The following is a 16,067-nucleotide window of genomic DNA, read 5'->3' as shown; positions in this document are numbered from 1 at the left end:
GTGTGGGAGCGCATTGTTGTGATCCCAGCCCTTGGCTGGCCTAGGCATGATTGTGCCTTCTAGCCCAGCTCGAGGTACAAATGATAACTGCCTCAAACATTACCGTAAGATGGAAGTCAAAATAAAAAATAGATTAAAATTTCAAAGAATATCTCACTAAAATGAGAAGATTTGTGATTATAATTTGTGTGGCATTTTGGGACTAAATCAAATCTACTAAACATAACGCCATGCTTAATTCATAAAACCCCACCATCAAGCACCATACCTCAAACACTCAAGGATTTAAAATCGTAACCTTTTACTAGACGGCATTAAACTTTAATAATTTACTTAGAAAGTAATATCTTTATAGGCCTGAAGACAGATCAGTTGGTAAAGCGCTTGCTATACTTACAGGGTACCTGGGTTCAGATCCGCAGCACCCACATAAAATGGTGGGAATAATGGTGTGCATCTGCAATCCAGGTCTGGGAGGCAGAGGCAAAAGGATGCACGAGCTCACAATCTAGCCAGTCTAGTAAAATCCATGAACCCTGGATCCAGTGAGAGACTCTGTCATAAAAAAAATAAGGTGGAGACCCTTACAGGAAGATACCCAGCATTAAGCTCTGACCACCATATGTGCACACACACATACACACACACATAGATGTAACAAATGCATCCTCATAAAAAAGAAAATTTAAAATGCACATTTTTATATTATAGTAAGATAAAAAGCACTAATGAATACACAGACTTACTGTAATTTTTAAGTAGGTGCAACAAAGTACCTGGAGACTGATAAGAAACTCAGCCAAGGGCTGTGTGTCCTCCTGCTCAAGATCAAGAAGGCCTCACTTAAGTGGTCACATGGTGCAAAGGAGCTCAGGGGGGTGTTCGGGATCCTAACCAGCTGCCAGGCTTTGGCAGTTCAGAGATGCTACATCTGGTCTCCTAAGCAGTTTCACGGGCATCATCAATAACCCATAATCAGCATGTAATGGTCCGACAAGTTTACCAACGAGACCATCCTGGAAGTCAGCCAGTCCTTCAGCACTGACAGGAGCTCCCTGCAATCCAATCCTCCTGAGTTAGACATGTTTAGAGAATGGATGACAGGAAGAAGTAGAAAGAACAGCTGTTGGGAAAGCAAACACAGTGAGACCAGAGGAGATGAAGGAAATACATCCGAGAGTGGAGGTGAAGCACATCAACAAGGCAGAAGGAACAGTTAAATGGGAGGGATGGGGAAGCATCACAATATTTTAACATTCCTGAGTTTGGAGCTTCCCAAGTCAAAAGTCAGAGTCATTTTCAGAATTAAGCTCACATCTAAAGATGATAACTGAGAATATTCTTAGGTTGCTATAATTAAAAGTCAAAACTAGAAAGGAGTTAACTACTTGCTATTGATAGTGATCTCCAGGGTTAATTTTAGCTACATGCATCTTACCTGGATATTTATATGACTTTAATTAACTGTGGTTGGAGACCTTTAATCTCCTATTACCAGGAATAAATATGAATTAATGAATGTCAAGAAAAGGCTGTACCAATTACACTGAAAGGAGGAATTACAAGGGTCAAAAAAAAAAAAAAAAAAAGAACTGGATTGCTTTTTCCATGCAGGACTTGTGAGTATCTGTATTGCAGATAAAATGAACTCTTAACCCCTTATTTCTAGTCTGTCCGCTAGTCTCTAGGACAATGGGAAATCCTTTGATTCCCTTCAGTCAGTGAGAGGTAGAATCACAGTACTTCACCTGAAGTGTCCAGCATCTGTCAACCATAATCACCATTTCAACTTTGCCTTTCCCCTACCATCAGCCTGGAAATCACTGGAGAGAATGACAGGGGCTTAGGAGTGGAGCATCTGACTGGCTGGCTGGGATCCCTAACTGTGTAAATAGGGAGCTGATAGGAAGGAAATAAAGTCTGAAAAAATATGCCCACCCTTCCTCTGCCCCCAGTGGTATTGCTGTATTCTCATAAAACTGTTGTTCCTGCCACATTTAAATCATTTTGCCCTCGAAGTCACTTGCTATTGTTTCCTTTAACCCGTGGAACTCTCTTTATGCCGAAGTAACCCTTTCTCTCTCTCTCCATCAACTGTGACTTCCTTCACTCTCTTCTGCCACATAACTGAAGTCCTCTTTTAAGCTACTGAGAACACTATCTGCCTTTCAGGTTAAAGCTACTACTAATGCCATAATCCAGCCTTCTAGCATGCTAATTGTTTGGTTCATAGAAAACCAAGCTTTTCCTCCACAATTCTGTGAGGGCATTGTCCCTGTTACATACCATGCAAACCATTAGCAAATCAAAGAAGACATAGTCTAGCACCAAAACCTTACATACTGTACTCAAAATGAGCAAAGGTCCTAAATGCCCTTCTGGGAACCTAAGCAATTGACTTAGAGTCATGGAAAACCACAACTCATCCTTCTACCGGGATGGGGTGAGAGTAGCACACCTTCACCTATCTCTAAAGAAAGTTGCATTTCATTCCCGGGTCCACTTTTGTCCCTCTGGGTTCTTCATACAATCTGGAATACAAAATGTAAATTCATCTTAATTGTCTCCATTTTGAGTCCCTTCTATGTGATCCAGCTTTTTTTCTATTGGAATAAATTGAAAGCCAGGATCTGGTATTATGGGACTTCTCTTGGATTCATTTTCCCTGTAATATGTTAGCTTGTTCTGTCAGTGGGATGATACTAGAAATTCCCATGGGAAATCGGAAGAAATGAGATTCAGAAAGAATAGAGGATGAGAAAAAAATAGAATATTATAGTGGATTAGGTGGCCAGCCTCTGTGGTAGTGGATACCCTGAAGGATAATACAGGAAAGAAGCAGGCTGAGCATTAACTAGAGTATCAATTTCAGCATAAGGCAATGGGTTGTGGGGGACACTATTTGAGAAAACTATTTTATTGGTTAGAGAGTGTTTCTTTGTGTACCGTTTGCAGGCATGTAATTTGAGCCATACAAAGGAGCACAGCCCAAGTTTTCTGATGCACAGATCTGAGAGGTCAGCATGAACTGAGCTACTCTTTATCTAATCCCCAGGTATGTTATCACTACCATGCAAGTAAGGGCAGTAATAGCCAATCAAAGTTCCATCTTGGTGGGAGTCTGGGCCTGCAGTGACCTAGGAAACACAAGACTGGTATTGATATATACAGCTCAACGACCACTGGTGACATCAAGTAGGAATAGCTTCTTTAAGGAAAACTGTTGTTCTCATATTTGTACTTCTGTAGTACACACCCCTCCCCTACATTATGCCACCAAGTTCCGACTGGAAAGGAGCAAAGCTCTCCCCAGTAAGAAAGCACCTGGCTTGTCCTAGTCTTCAATATACTCTCACTGATGCCACCAACCCCCTTCATTTAAAAATCCTTCTAATCCTCCACCATTCACTGTCTCTCGGGGTCATCGCCTTCTACCATTCATTTAGAACACTGATCTGTAGCTCATGTGTCCATGCAAATGAAATATAACACTTATTTTTCACTATTCTTAAATCCTTTTTGCTAGCCATTCACTGTCTTTCTCCCTTCCATATTCATAGCTGCCCTGTATCCTCAGGATGGAATCACTGTTGTCTTGTTCTATAATAGCTTTCTCTGGGGTTCTATTGACTATCCTAGTTTTCAATTTCTATCTTTCAGGGACTTATTTGTCAAGAATGTTCAAAAGTGTTCCTTGTCTTCTCATCAGCAAACTCCCTGTGTTTTAATTTGCTGTCTGTTACTGGGCTTACCTGACTTTTTAATCACATCTGGATCCTGAATAGATCAGATCTATCCAACATTTCTGTAAATGAAGAGAAGGAGAAGAGAAGGAGAAGGAGAAGGAGGAGGAGGAGGAGGAGGAGGAGGGGGAGGGGGAGACGGAGGGGGAGGGGGAGACGGAGGGGGAGGGGGAGGGGGAGACGGAGGGGGAGGGGGAGACGGAGGGGGAGGGGGAGGGGGAGGGGGAGGGGGAGGGGGAGGGGGAGAGGGAGAGGGAGAGGGAGAGGGAGAGGGAGAGGGAGAGGGAGAAGAAGTGCCTTAAAAGTCCCAGCCCACATATATTCTCCAACATATATTGATGTTTGATTAACCACTTCTTGATCTTTCATTAACCACTTTCTATAAAACTCTGACTTCAGGCATTTGTAGATTTCCAACTCGTCACCTGCTCAGTTATTCTGGATCAATACAATAAATCAATCAAAGTTAGAAGTTTTGGTGAAATTGAGGAGACTGGTGATACTTGTCATAAAAATTATTTTAATCACTCCCAACCTTATACTCATCCCCTGAGTTCTAAAGCACACTATCATAAATAGTCATATAAAAATAGCAATGATTTCTATATTGGAAACCAGTACTGTGGTGTGTTAAGTATAACTGACACTCTGATTGAGTTAGGGCTGTCCTAGATTGCATTCTTAGCAACTGCACAGCTGTAATTCATATAAGGAGGGGGTGATTCCAGGATCTTAGTTACCTCAACACAGTTCAGGAAAACCTTCCCATACTTCTCAACTCTGTCTCTGACTGTTGGTACTAGAGTCTATCCTAAGTCATTACTCTTTTCTGCTTCTGTAAACCCTGGTGTTCCACAAAGGAACACTGTCTGGCCTATGTCAACTGCTGTTCTATTTCCTACATTGTCTTCTTCTACTCAACCTCATTTCCATCGTCAAATCCTTCCTTCTCCCTTCCTTCCATTAATTCCTTGCCAATGATGTGTGCTGACAAATCACCTCAGTTTTCTGCATCTCATTCCATAAACTTTCTGCCATTGTACTGTCCTTCACCACCTATGCCAAGTCTGTCTCATTATCTCCCTTAGATCCTAGGCTTCTCTCTGAACATTGAGTATTAGAGATGGAATTCACAGGATCCTTATCCCCTCTCCATTTCCTTGCTGAAAGTACTCATTCTTCCTGGATTATCTCATGAAATCTGCTCATTTGAGTTAGCATCTAAACCCAAAAGTTTAATATGTCTCAGGTCAGATTTCAGTTTATGTCCTTAGGTCTCACCTCTCGTTCCCTACTAGACATTCATGCTTATACATCCTTAAGTTGTTCCAATATAGCAAAAGTAATAAAAAAATAATGCCATTCCAGAATCTCCTCATACACCTGAGTCCCCCAGCCCAGTGGATGGTATCCCTCCCAGTCTACCAGTCTACCCAGTCCCCAGAATGCCTTGAGAGTCACCACGTGTTTCCTATCTTTTCTCCAAACCGGTTACTGTTGAACTCCTCCACAACAGTGCACCTCTTTCTGTTAAATAAGAATCACCACTTTCTCCAGGGATTTTTTTTTTAATTTAGCTGTTTATAAGGTGTCAATGTATCTTACATATTCATCTTTGCATTTGGACAGTTTGTTTCCATTTCCCTAGAGAACATAAACCAGAAAGGTATCTTCCACCTTTTTTTTTTTTTTTTTTTAGCTAGTCCTAGTTTCTCCGTCAAGCTTTATCTGTCTTTAGCTTGCAACCCTTTCATGAATTTACCTCTGTGATGCTAGATTCATGCTTTAGTGTGTTTGCATTTCCTAGGATGGTTGTAGACTCTTAAAATCAAGTAAGTCTCCTGCTTCGATCCTCTAATTAGCTGGAGCTATAACTGTATGTCACCATTGTCCCATGCTGCTCCAGTGAATACTCTTTTAAAGACCTTATTTGGTATGATGAGTTTAGCAGATGGCCTTTGTGTTTTATACATACTCAAACTTTCTATAGTTCTAAAGAAGAAAGAGAGAAAGGAGAGCAAACTTACAAGATGATAGATTGGTGCATTTTGCATTTCCCTTTGTGGCTTCATGTCTGACAGTTTCGGCTTACCCAGTTAGCAGTCCATATCCACCAAGGAGATTTCCCTTCTTCCCTGCTTCTCCTCAATGGGTTAAGATTTAACATGCACAAATCACTTGATCCCCCCAGTAGCAATAACATGAAAAGGACAGAACTTCAGTGCACAGGCAGAGGAAGCAGACTGTAACTCACATGAGAGTGTGAGGCGATCAGCCCAGAGACTGAAGCCAAAGCTTCCTGTGCCTGTCACACATCATTCCATATCCTCATTCCACTCGAGCTGCTATTTACCTGACAGCCCCTCAGAGCTCGTTGGAGCACTGTGAGCTCTCAAATAAATATGTATTTCATTTTGTGTGCTTATCTTGAAACCTCATTTTGATTACCCAGTAGACATCAACAATATCTTCCCAGCTGTTACTTCCCATTATATCTTGCAACTGAGATTTTTGGCTCTTTATGAAAATGTATCTTTGACCTAAAGGTGATGGGGATGCTCTAGCAGTTGTGACAATAGACAGTACGAACTCTTCTCAGATGCGAATGGCATGGGTGGCTTACGAAAAATTACTGTTATCTGTATCTTCTGTGAATGAACACATATTATGTCTAAGATTGCCATGAATAGCAGCTTTAAAATATTTGAGATTAAAAATCCATGTAGCCTTGATGAAAATCCCCACAGATACAACTCTGACTTTGTACAGAAAAAAAAAAATGATTATCAACTAATTTGTGCTTCAGATTTCAAAGAACTAATAGTTTATTTAGCCCATCAAATTTGACAATCTTTCTATCAATATGTAAATACATGAAATCACAGAACAGACTACATACTGACATATCACATGTATAACTTGGAAGATGTTGTCCTTCCTGAATCCCAGTGCTACCACAGAGCTTTTCTTCTTAGACATCTAAAACCAATTTTGTACTTGATTGGTTCATGTTTTCTAAACCATTCTGGTCTTAAGCAACTCCAAGAATTATTTAAAGAAAACCAGTTACTCTGTTAGTCTGCTTTCCCCTTACAAGAGTGTATTTCTAAGTCATAGAAGTCCATCTGAGAACCCTCCAACCCCCGATCCTACTTTTTTGACCAGATAGAAATTTATCCTGTGAGTCCTTGCAGAAACTTGAGAGAAAATCAATGGTGACTTTGACAAGAACAATGCCACTTCCTCTTGAGTAGGTCACCTGACTTCTCCTAACCTGTTCTCCCAGGACACTTTAGAAAAATCAGGGCAATCACCTTTAAGCTTACCTCATACTCTTGTTACTAGATACACATATTAAAACCCACAGCCAAGAAGCTGTTTCTCAATGGTCAATTTTATAAGAATCTTTCCATTCATCTGGTACACATAGCAGCTGCCCCTGTAACCATTCCCAACTTTGACTTGATCATTAAATTTGAATCAATAAATGGAGATCATTCGTGTCAGATTATTGCTTGAAAGTATCAACTTTTAAATCCAATTAATTATTTGTGTGCTGTATGCATGTGTGTCTGTGTGTGTGAGTCTGTGTGTGTGTGCATGTGCCTATGTATGTGTGTACATGAGTGACCATGACCATTTTGGGAGAATGAAAGCCCCTCTATTGTAGAATTATATATCCACTTGTTTTCACATATGTTAGAAGGACAAAATCATAAAACTAATCCGCAGAGTTCTTACCTAAGAATCTCCAGATTCAGAGGCAACAAATAAACTGGACTGTGCTTTAGATCACAAACAACCTGCTGAGAAACAGCAAAGACAGAAAGGAATCGCACCCACTTTTCATAGAGCTGGCACACATGCAGCCTGTTATATTTTCTGAAATGAACAAAACAATTTCTCTAGCAAAAGCTGGGAACTCTCTTGGTTATGCATTAGTAGTTCCTTCTGACTTGACTTAGTAGTTGGCAGGGCCCGCTATATAAGCTAATTGCCTTTATGGGGTGGGGACGCAAACACTAAGATATCTGACAGCTATACTCTGTATTTTCATAATAGCAACAGGGATGCTCCCTCTTTTGATGTTTACATTTCAAAAAAGTCTCCAAACCCTTGAGAAAGCCTATGAAAAGATGACAAAAGGCTTCTTCTATTCTAAGAGATACTTTTTAAAAGCACAGAGAGAAATCTTTACAAGATTTTCTCCAGTTAATTGACCAGTGGCTTTTTTTGAATCCTAATTTCATAACTAACTAGCTTTGAACCTTTGTATCCCAGAACATGCTGCTTATGTCTCTAAACTACAGTTTCAGCATTTAGAAAATGCAGATGATGATGCTGAAAGAGGTTGTTGTGATATGATATCTAGACGATGCTTTTCAAATCTCAGAATAAACCTTAATGTTGTATACTTAGTAAAATGAGTTTGGGTGATGTTATAATTTTCCACTTCATTTCAATAAAGAACTTACAAATTTAGTTTTTAATTTCTGACGAAGTGACCTTCAGGTGCCCAGATGCAATCAATACATCTATAACACAACCTCTACACCCAAGGCTTAGGAAATATTGTGGAAGAAGGGGTGGAAATATTTTAAGAGTCAGAAAACCAGAATGCCTGCTATAAGATAATATGTTATAGACAGTAAATCTTAACAATATGGTTGCCTAAACAAAGCCTGCATAGTGCATGCTGATATGGACAGTTAAAGTTTACAGCTCCCTATCTTTAGATGAAAAGCTATAGGTAATCATTGGTTGATGATAAATGGAATATAGTCCAATCCAGGGATACCCCTAATTGATTAACCAATCTCACCTGGTCATTCCTAAACATGTGTATATATGAACAGCACTAAATGGATGCTATGTACATTCATGCATATATTAGTGTATGTATATATATATATATATATATATATATATATATATATATATAGAGAGAGAGAGAGAGAGAGAGAGAGAGAAATATGTTTTAGAGCGAGAGATATGGAAGGAGTTGGGGGATGAAAAGGAAGGGAAGAAATGATATAAAGTGCTCATTTAAGAACTTTTCAACAAATAGAAAATTATGTTAGAATTCAATAGTATAGAAACCTGAATGTACTGGGACCATGTTAATTGGAATGCATGAATACATTGTAGATGTGATGTTGTGGTTATCTTTTAAATTTTCAAAACATAGAAACTGGAATGAATGGATTTGCAGCCTAAATCTATAGCTTTAAAGATCGTTGAAGGTTTTATTGACTTTAAAGGGAGAGAAAAAAAAAGTAGGCAATATTTGAGATCTGGGATAAAAGCTCAGAGCATCAGGGGTTGGTAAGCAGAGGTCAGGATTAGCTTCCGTGGGTATATTGATGTCTGTGATGGTTCATCACAGCAGCAAAGCTGCCTCCGTAAGAACCCACATCGTGTACTTAATCCTCAGCAGAAACTTCATTTCTGACAGCAGGAGAAAGTATGCATGTTTGAGCACTGGGATCACTCCAGCTTTCTCTCACTTTATCTGTTATTTCCAACTACAATACAAAATGTGCAAATTGGCTGCTGCTTAGCAAACCTGTGTCATTGTGGCAATAGGTAATAAGTAATGGTGACCACAGAGAGCCCATTTTCTTAAGCATGTATGACCATATAACTGAATGTGGAGGTCACAAAAACTTCAGTCCCTGTAAAGGGTTTATAAATGAACAATGACCAAAAGAAAATAGTAACTCAAAGTTACATAAGCTGAATCTCTAAGCAGCTCTTATGCAGCAACATAAGAGAGCTTATGCCTCTGTTGCAACCTTGGTTCTGAAAATACAACATCTTATCGTGAGCTTGCAATCACACCATACAGAATTAAAATACTATCTGAAACACTCAGACAAATATTTAACACTATCATATGTTATGGGCCACAGGACCTTTGCTGTGTAAAGTTACTCTTATTGAAACATAAAAACTCACTTATTAAAATAAAGCATTACATTTTTTATTCGTTCTCACGATGTTACATATCCGCCTGTCATTGAATGGCATTGTGGAAAGTTTGGTTTTAAAAATTGCTGTCTGGTGCTTAGTGGATAGGAACATTTGTTACTCTCTCACACCTTGGGTTCAGCATCCATGGCTCACATTTTGGTTAGCAAATATCTACAAATTCAATTCTGGAGGATCTAAAGACTAAAGCACTAGGCTTATACATAACATACATACATACATACATACATACATACATGCAAAACACTCAGACACATAAAATAAATCTAAAAAAAACTGTTAGTTACTTTCTGACAGTCAACTAAATTGCTTGACATGTAACCCTGATGATCTGAGAGTTTAATCTCAGAACCCAGACTGGGAGAAGAGAACCAATTTCTGCCCTCTGCACTCCACTATCTATCTGAGACATTCATGTGCTTGCACATATATACCTAACACTATAATAATAATAATAATAATAATAATAATAATAATAATAATAATACACCACCAATATTTTTTTCTTTAAGACAGGATCTTGCTATGTAGACCTGGCTTGCTTGGAATCCACCAAACTGTTCTCTAACTCACAGAGATCTACCTTCTCTGTTTCACAAATGTTAGAAGTAAAGGCATATGCCACCAAACTCTGCCCAGTGAATTTTCATTTTGGTTTACAACAAATTTATCAGTAACAGCTGGAATGAACCCAAACATATTTTGGTCATTTTGTGCTATATATTTATGTGAAATGTGTTCTCAGCATTGATCACAATAAAGTCAAAATATTATTCAACTCTGAAAAATGTTCCAGACCCAATAGGATATATTCAATATTCATTTGGAAATTACTATGTAAATATATCTGCATCTTTTATAAATTGAGAAATTATATTTATATAATTAATGTCTTTATGCCTTATCTTCTGCAAATGTTGGATCTGAACATCTATTATATAGAGAGAGCTATATTCCTGGGGTCTTGCAAACATTTCTCAGGTGAATGAGTCATGAGTGGAGAAAGAGTAAGACAAGCAGAGGAAACCCTTTTCTATGTACTTTTAGTGAAATGTCTCACATGGGTTCCATAGCAACTCTGGGAGGCAAATGTCATTGTCACCTTACCTCTGTTGCACAGCCAGAGAAGGAAAGAGTGGGGGCTAAGGAAACTCTTCAGAAGGGATGCTCAGAGCAGCAGGCCCTGGCATCATGGCTTCTGGGCACTTAACAAGACACATAGAACTCAGGGAGAGATAAAGGCCACAGGTAATCCAGCCCAGCATTGATTTTTAAATTCTACCATGTAATGATAGTCAATCAATTTAGTAAAGGAGATGAATGAGGATGGATAAGCTAAATAAACTATGCTCTGAGAGTTTTCTCCAGATGAAAGCTAGATGAGACCCGATTTTGCTTAATTTCTGGTTTTGTTTATTTCTAAACAAACAAACAACGACAAAAAACCTTTTGGTCTTCTTCCCAGTTGTTTCAAACGGTGTGGTAGTGAATCTCCATTCCAAACTCCTTCAGAAACTGCATTTTCACCCCAAGTATTAGATTGGATTACTTTTACAAATAAAGTTTTGAGAACTTATCATTTAAATGCCAACAGTGGACACACCTTTAAATAATAAATTCATGTATTATAATTAATTATTCATGCAATGCCTAATCAAACTTATTGAATTTGGATAAGAAAATTGAAGTAAGAAATGCTTTGGAATAGGCACTTTTAAATAGCTATTTACAATGGCTACCAATAAACAAAATTTTTAATTTACTCCAGTCTAATAAAAATGCACCTACTGCAACATTAAAATCAAAGAAGAAATTAGCAGAGTATTTTTAACAATTTTTAGGTATAGAATAAGCTGGTAACATACTCTCAACTAGGGATCATTACTGGTTAATGAAATTATCTTTTAGAGATTCAAAACTGAAAACCAATGTTACCATAGCATTTCATGAAGTAAGACAAAGTGGAGCACACCTTTAATCCTAGCACTTGGAGGCAGAGGCAGGCTGATTTCTGAGTTCGAGGCCAGCCTGGTCTACAGAGTGAGTTCCAGGACAGCCCAGGCTACACAGAGAAACCCTGACTTGAAAAAACAAACAAACAAACAAACAAAACCAAAACAAAACACGAAGTAAGACAAAATGCAAAGCAAACAGATTTTAGTACATTGTCTATCATCCAGTATTTACTATGAAACATGGGTCTAGCATCTTCTGGTAAGAAGTGGAAAAGCAAGTCCACCCTTCCCAACACAGTCATCACATACTTTACCTGATATGTCATTACTCAACAAGGTTGAAGATCTCTCTCCAATGCCCATAAATCATCTATGAAATGTGGATGACTCCCTGGATTAATTTGGGGGTACACAATATTAGTATAAGATGATCGCAATACTTCAGTATCTCATAAATCTATTTTCTACAAAACAAAGGTTGGCACAGCTTTAAAAAATAGCTATTAGCAGTGAACACTGAGACTGTATTTATCTCACGATCTGATTTAGGAATCAATCTAGCTATGGCTTTAATCAACAAATACTGGTGCAAACATGATACAGCAGAGAATATCTTTTTTTTTTTAGAAAAAAAATATTGTGTGTCCCCTAAAAAAGCATACAACTTAGTAGGAAACATATTTTTGTGCCCAAAAGCTTCCATTTCCTTGTTTATAACTGAATGCTGGTCAGTGTTGGTAATTGAAAGCCATCAATATAACCCTTTAGTTTTAGTTTCAATAGCTAAAATCTTCAGACAGTATTTGGGCCCCCATATCTGTTTCTAAATCTACACAGAAAAACCAAGCTTCTTCTTGTCAGGTCTAGAAACCACCCGGGACACACAGACTCTGACCAGAGAGTCAGAGGACACTAGGTCAGGAGTAGAAGAGTTTTCTGTCCAAGTCACTGGATAGAGTCAGATCTTCACATAAGCAATCTTGAGATGGTGTCTGCCTAATTCTGATACCCAGCCAAGGCTGTTCTTTGGACTCTGAAAGGTTTATAGTTATACTACCCAGACTCTGTTCCTTTGTTGTCCATGCAAGCATTCCCCCAGGGAACCTACTCATCTTTCCTTTGACCCTTCAGGAAATGTTAAAGCAAGGATCCTAATTCAAATATTTCAGTGTTCTTCCCGTGTTCCCACAGAATTCAGCACTGGCATATAAGAGTGAAGTATAAGTGTTATTAGTCAGGGAAATGCTCACCTACTCAGCTCCTGGGAATCATGAGCAGATCTGGTTCGCCAATTAAGTGCTTGTAAGCAGTAGCCAAAGGATTATCTCCCTTCTTCAAACTCTTGTTGTCTCTCTAACCAAAGCCTCTGAGCACAAAGTTATAGAGTCAGGACTAATAGGGGAGAACCAAGGTCTTTCTGAGAACCAAAGAGTTCATTTAAGCAATCTGCTATTTCCCTTCCAGGAAACAGATGGCTTCTACTAGTCCTTCCCAAGACCCACTGGCATTCTTCCTCATAGAGCAACCAAACTTAAAAGCTCTCCACTACATCCTTGAAATTTCTAACTCATAATCATACTAATTAAAATAAGCCAGACAATGAATGACAACTACTACATATTGCCTCAAATTTGTGGATCCTAAAATTATTTATAGAGATATAATACAATGCACATATACAGAATATGCATAAAATATATGAAAGCAGAAGGAGGTATAGGGGAAGGAAGGAGACAGTAGTGGCATGTCAAGAGGGATGTAGTGATGACTGAGGAGAGAGAAAAGGGGAGAGTGAATATGGCCCATATATACGCCATACACTAAATAAACAGTCTTTGTCAAACTCAATATTATTTTCAGTGACTATAAAAAGAACAGTGAACAATTGCATACAGCTTACATAAAGAAGTTATGAAATATGTGACAAAAGTCAACATGTTTGCCCCAGAAGATAGGCCCCTGCATGCCTCAAGATTAATGATCTAAGCTAGAACATGTTTGGAGACAAGTTCATGATTGTGAGAGGGAATATGTTAATCCCTGACTGTTGTTTCACTGTACAAGAAATTCTGACATATTTGCGGAGTTCTCATGAAATTTAGTCTCTCTAAACTGCCCTAAGTATTAGCACATAAATATTTCCTGATAATGTCAATTATCAATATAACAGTAAAAAATAATACATATTTTATTCTTTTTCTAAATACTTATAAAACATTATTTATAGTAGATATATATTTTAAACTATATATACATATATATCAGTTAGGATATATACTGACAGAACAATAAATATAAATAAGAATAACTCTTTTTCATTGTGTTGATAAATCTTTAGAGGAAATAAAAATTTCAATATTGAAAATTACCCTAAACATTTCAAAATATGATAGTTTGCCTATAAGTTGATGAAGGAGATACTTTGTTTAGTTGTCTAAACAAAGACAATTTGAATATATATATATATATATATATATCCATTATTTACTTATGTTCAGCATATATCCATGTCTTTATCTCAAATACCAGAAATCTAAAATTAATCCAAGAAGAAACTGAACAAAGGGAATGGGTATTTTTATATTTTGCTTCATCTTCAAGTTACTTTTACTGAGCAGTGAATTTTACGTTCTCAAACTAAATAGCTCTGAGCAATGTGCATGAGACTCACATGGATTTTTGCACTATAAAAGCACATACCCTTAATGCTTAGGATTTCTTTATTCAAAATCATAAAAGTTTACCTTTACTGAAGTTATAAATATTCCTAAAGACTTTACAATAACTTGCTATGATTTGTGTGTCATTTCAAAGACCCTGACAAACTCATAGTAATTAAAACTTTGGCCTCCAAGGTGGCATGTTGAAGATGGAGACATTTAAAAAGTGGGCCCTAGGAATGGTCCAAAGGATCAGAGAAATGCTCTAGAAAGGATCTTACCTGATTCACTGCTAGGGTCATTATAAATGCCCAAGTTTGGTCCAATCCAGCTTTCTCTTCCTCTTTCTTGTCATTTCACAAGCTTCAGTTACTATTCACATGCATGCAATCCCTAGCAAAAATGAGACCACACAAGTGTACACAAAAGATTCCAAAACTATGGGCAAATAAGTCCCCACTCTTTATAAAGTTAGCTTCTTTAGATATTTTTGATATAATAAAAAATACATACATTATAATTTTCTTAGTTCTCATCTTTCTGTGTCACCATTTTTGTCTACATAAAACAATTAATCTCATCTACATTTGAGTCTATGAAAACAAATATTTTATTTATATTTAGTATTCTGAGCTACCTAAAGACAAAAACCTTATCTTTACGCTGGGTCAATAAACACTAATGACAACCAGTATATTAAAGATGGGCAAAGAATTTCAGTTGTCTGGATTTAGATCTCTCATTTTAATTTTAGGTTATTTTGTCAAAATAAACCCATTATTCTCTTCTTCTCTTTGTAGTGTTATTATGCTTCTGTAAGAACGGACCCCACATTATCCTATAATCTTAAAAATTCAGATTCAGAAAAAAAATGTAAATAATGTTGTATCTGAGGAATTTCACAAATAGAAGGAAGTCACATTGTGATCCTTTTCTGTCTTTAAAAGCCACAAAAAAGGGAGATACGGTGGAAAATACAGCCATTATAGTCTTAAAAGTGAGTAGAATTGATATAAAGTACTAAAAGCAGGCAATACGTATAAGACTGTTGCTTCCTGCTTCTAAGATGAATTCTCTTTCTTACATTCTCGACATTAAGAGTGTAACAAACTGAAATTGATTCAGCTTGGACAAAACAATAAGTAGCTCTCTTACTATAAAATCTTTAAATTCATCTTTCACCTTCAAGTGTATTAATGTTCTTATGAAATAGTCTCAACTTTGGAGTGTATTGATGTTTAATTTACCTTAGAAACATTAAGTATAAATATTTAAACAGCAAGAGAAGGCAAGGGCTCACAGAATTTGGAAGTGTGGTATTACAGGCTTAGTTTTACCATACAAGAGAAAATGAAACTTTTCTTCCTGCAGAATTTCATGGTAGTTTACCATAAAATAAAATTTACAGTTTGCTAACACTGCAAAAATTCTATACAAATATAGGTCATGGTATTCAGCCTCTAGTTCCATCCCTTGATAGCAATATATTGAAGCATTAACTTGGCTTAAACTCTGCTTTCAAATGTCACCCATGCTGGCAAGACACTTTAAATACATTGAGGAACTAAGACAAAGTTCAGTCATATTACTTTGCTAGCCACCAATCACAGGAGCTTTTATTGCATTTTATGTATATTGATTACTTCTCCATCAGAGGTTCTTATGAGATATTTTTTTAGCATGGATAAGAAGGGGAAAATGAACAATAGATTTCTAAC

The 16,067-nt window shown here is 37.4% G+C and overlaps 1 long non-coding RNA gene across 1 annotated transcript; it reads right to left on the bottom strand.

Moving 5' to 3' along the window:
* Nucleotides 1-687: 687 nt before the first annotated feature.
* On the bottom strand, nt 688-13,051 carry LOC147005612 (uncharacterized). Its single transcript, XR_015046735.1, has 4 exons — nt 12,940-13,051; nt 12,004-12,080; nt 7,485-7,549; nt 688-1,123 (listed from the first exon to the last, which is right to left on the bottom strand). It is a non-coding gene; the product is annotated as an uncharacterized LOC147005612 (long non-coding RNA).
* Nucleotides 13,052-16,067: the final 3,016 nt, after the last annotated feature.

Source organism: Mus caroli, unplaced genomic scaffold, assembly GCF_978045245.1.
Source record: "Mus caroli unplaced genomic scaffold, Mus_caroli_1 scaffold_3, whole genome shotgun sequence".
NCBI classification, from domain to species: Eukaryota; Metazoa; Chordata; class Mammalia; order Rodentia; family Muridae; genus Mus; species Mus caroli.
Note: the sequence above shows the minus strand (reverse complement) of the source record. Positions and strands in the feature narration are given on the sequence as shown.